Source organism: Papaver somniferum, unplaced genomic scaffold (assembly GCF_003573695.1).
Source record: "Papaver somniferum cultivar HN1 unplaced genomic scaffold, ASM357369v1 unplaced-scaffold_81, whole genome shotgun sequence".
Classification (NCBI taxonomy): Eukaryota; Viridiplantae; Streptophyta; class Magnoliopsida; order Ranunculales; family Papaveraceae; genus Papaver; species Papaver somniferum.
Genome location: NW_020651082.1, coordinates 528,183 through 532,627, shown reverse-complemented (window position 1 = coordinate 532,627; position 4,445 = coordinate 528,183).

The window sequence follows — 4,445 nt, the reverse complement described above, 5'->3', positions numbered from 1 at the left end:
AGATATGGTTGACTAGGTACTAGGATCGGTTCCCCACATATATATGGTATCTAACTTATATGTGTTGCACCTCTTCACAGGATCGTTTCCCCTTTCTTCTGTAAACGTTTTGTACCCCATACAAGGATCGGTGCCCCTTAACCCGTTACAAGTATCGGTTCCCCTTCAACTCTTACTAGGATCAGTTCCCTTCACCCCTTACAAGGATCGGTTCCCTTTCCCATGGAAGTCAATATCCGATCATACCAAGGTGATTACTTAAGATTGGTTTTACTAATAAAAGTTCTACCAAAACAAAAGTCAGGCCTTTGTGAATTAGTTTTACCAAGAACACAACAAGTTATGAGTGGTTATACTCTATCACACATATTGGTTGTTCATAAGATATGCAATGAATAACAAAACCAATAACGCCTGGCAATTTCCTTTTCGGTTCACATAACAAGTCTATGAACTTACTTCCTTAGAACACATGTAAAAATTGTTCCCTGGGATAAAATCCTCACTTATACCCATACATAATCATAATAGCATTCAAATGATTATGGAGATGTCTTATCTACAAAGTTTAATGGTTAAGCAATAAACCTCGTATTGTATTCCTTAATACTATGTCTATTTAGAGTTCAAACATGCTTCGCAATTATGTTTTCAATGCACGACTTGAAAGATATGTTAGGGAATGAAACAGTTCAATTCAAATATCACTAACCTCAAGTGGAAGGATGATTGTTGTCGTTGTAGCTCCTTGCATCTTCAAGACTTCACAATACTTGTAATATCTCATATCCTAATGCGTTCAAGCTAACCTATACGAAGTTTAACTCTAGTACATAATTTAGCAACTCTTAACATGAGTTTTGATTCACTAAAATATGACAACCAAACTTGACATACCAACGCTTGGTGGGTTCAACCGAGCAATGCTCTAACAATCTTGTATCTAAGATTGCATCTAAATTTAAGATGATATGTGTCTTTTCTTTTGATCTTGAAATGTCCCTCGTGGAAATTTCATTATGAACCCTATCTTTACCTTTGCTAATTTTATTGACAAAAGGGGAAAAAAATATTGTAGTTCACACTACATAATTGATATGGTTTTCGGATCATTGTGTAAGGGTGAGTGGTTTCCATGATCGATATAAAGTATCGACTAAGGGGGAGTGATACATATTACCATAGTATTATTGTTAAAGTCGTGATGCAATTAGACTTTGATGTTTCATAATAGTACAATGACACTGTTTAATAATGATCTAGAATCTCGATTTCTCTCATTATTTATGCTATGGATCTTCAACGACGGTGATGCTAAACTTACAACATTTGGGATCATTGGAGTACTTGGAAGGACGAAGATTTCAAGGAACGTTGAAGATTAGACTATGGAATAGGAGCCACTAAAGTTTATCTTTTTTGTATTCCATATGTATTAATAGTTTTGTCACTAAAATTGACAAATGGGGAGATTGTTAGAGCATAGATCGGTCAACCTCGCATGCGTTGCTATATCAAGCATGTTTGTCAATGTTAGTGATCAAAACTATAAGTCTTGATTTCTATCCTATTATCTAAGTCTCGGACTAGGATAGGAAAAGTGTAGTTGAGCTCAAGGACTTCATGGAGATTCAACGACAACGACGATGATCTTCACAAGGAACCGTGGAACTTCATCAACAAAAAGGTATGGAAGACTTGAACCTATCTATCACTCAAAAGTCAATCTATTCTATCTCCTACTTCTTATGAGATAAAAGTCGTATGCTATGTAGACTATATCAAACACATTTGATATTTCGAGCTGAGTATTCAATGCTTATCTGAAATTCATGTGTTGGTAAAGCATCTCGCTTTGATCAGGTTTATCTTCATCTTTCAATCACTTAGTTGAGAATTGCTCTGACGTGAAGAAGATATGTGAATAACGATTGGGATATCGTCCTCTGAGAAAGTATCAATGATTGAAATGAGAGTTTAGATTACATAACCATGTGTTCCTTGATCCAAAGTTCTTTGAACTTTGTTGGGCAAGAGAAATCGGTATGATTGTGGAATTGGCTTGCCAAGTCCGTGAACCCAGTCCGCAAACTGTCGGAAGTTTTCAACTCGAAATATCAAATGTGTTTGATCTAGTCTATATAGCATATGACTTTTGTCCCATAAGAAGTATGAGATAGAATAGATAGACTTTTGAGTGATAGATAACTTCAAGTCTTCACATACCTTTTTGTTGATGAAGTTCTATGGTTCCTTGTGCAGATCTTCGTCGTTGTCATTGAATCGCCATGAAGTCCTTGAGATCAACTACACTTTCCCTATCCTAGTCCGAGACTTAGCTAATAGGCTAGAAATCAAGACTTATAGTTTTGATCACTAACATTGACAAACATGCTTGATATAGCAACGCATGCGAGGTTGACCGAGCTAGGATCTAACATTAATGATAAACTCACCAGGACCATTGCTTACAGGAAAAAGAGACTAATACTCTCAAGGATGATCTACAAACATTATCTGGAAGTTCTGACAAAATCTCAGCAATGTTATTTGGTCAGAAATCTTTTCGAATCACTAATGGTTTAGGATTAAAAAGCAAATGCAGGCATTTTCAACCACATTGTTTCTATTGATCATGAAAAAGTAAAAGTTTGAAAGTTATGATAAACAAAAGGCACTTCAACAAGACAAAGGATCCTTGATTTGTTCGTTTTTTTGGAAATGCAAATCATGTTCAAAGCACGTGTTGGAGACTCAAGAGGAACAATAAAATAATTTCCAGACTGCAAAAGAACATGCAAAAGATGAATCTGGAAAATCAACATGGGTCTCATAAAACCAATGCTTCCAGAGTAAGAAGAGGTAGGAAATCTGTTTATACAACTGTTGATGGTGGTTTTTAGACAAGGGGTAAAACTGTAAAACCTCACATATAGCATGACGTCACCGGTGACACTAACACATTTATTATAGCATTTAACACATAATTATGTAAAAATTACTAGGGTATCTTTTTTCAAAATGCTAAACTAGGGATTCGACGCGCAAAACCCAAAGTCCAACTAAGCCGCACACTGCGCACCATGGAAACCATGCCAAAACCAAGGCGCACACTGCGCACCATGGCAACCATGCCAAAACCAAGCCGCACACTGCGCACCATGGCAACTATGCCAAAACCAAGCCGCACACTGCGCACCAAGGAAACAGTGCCAAAACCAAGCCGCACACTGCGCACCATGGAAACCATGCCAAAACCAAGCTGCACACTGCGCATCATGGCAACCATGCCAAAACCAAGCCGCACACTGCGCATCATGGCAACCATGCCAAAACTAAACCGCACATTGCACACCATGGCAACCATGCCAAAACCAAGCCACACACTGCGCACCATGGAAAACATGCCAAAAGTGGCGCCTGCAGCCTAGCTTGCCTAACCGTGCAACCTAGGGCCAATGCCGCCACATGCCATTAGTACATTCCAAAAGTGGCGATGGTATCCTAGCTTGCCAAATCGTGCAACCTAGGGCCAATGCCTGGCACATGCCAAAAATGGCGCTGGTAGCCTAGCTTGCCAAACCGTGCAACCTAGGGCCAATGCCGCCACATGCCATTAGCACATGACAAAAGTGGCGGTTGCATCCTAGCTTGACAAACTATGCAACCTAGGGCCAATGACACCACATGCCAAAAGTGGCGCTTAGAGCTTAGCTTTCCAAACCGTGCAACCTAGGGCCAATGCCGCCACATGCCATTGGCCCATGCCAAAATTGGCGTTTGCAGCCTAACTTGCCAAATCGTGCAACCTAAGGCCAATGCCGCCACATGCCATTGGCACATGCTTAAAGTGGCGCTGGTATCCTAGATTTCCAACTGTGCAACCTAGGGCTAATGCCGCCACATGCCATTGGCACATGCCAAAAGTGGCACTTGCAGCCTAGCTTGCCAAACCTTGGAACCTAGGGCCAATGCCGCCACATGCTGGCACATGCCAAAAGTGGCGCTGGTAGCCTAGCTTCCAAACCGTGCCACCTAGGGCCAATGCCGCCACACGCCATAGGCATGTGCCAAAAGTGGCGCTGGTGCCTAGCTAGCCAAACCGTGCAACCTAGGTCCAATGCCGCCACATGCCATTGGCACATGCCAAAAGTGGCGCTTGCAGCCTAGCTTGCCAAAGCGTGCAACCTAGGGCCAATGCCTCCACATGCCATTGGCACATGCCAAAAGTGGCGCTGGTAGCGTAACTTGCCCAACCATGTAACTTAGGGCCAGTGCCTCTACATGCCATTGGGACATGCCAAAAATGGCGCTTGCATCATAGCTTGCCAAACCGTGTAACCTAGGGCCAATGCCGCCACATGCTATTGGCACATGCCAAAAGTGGCGCTGGCAGCCTAGTTTGCCAAACCGTGCAACCTAGGGTCGATGCCGCCACATGCCAT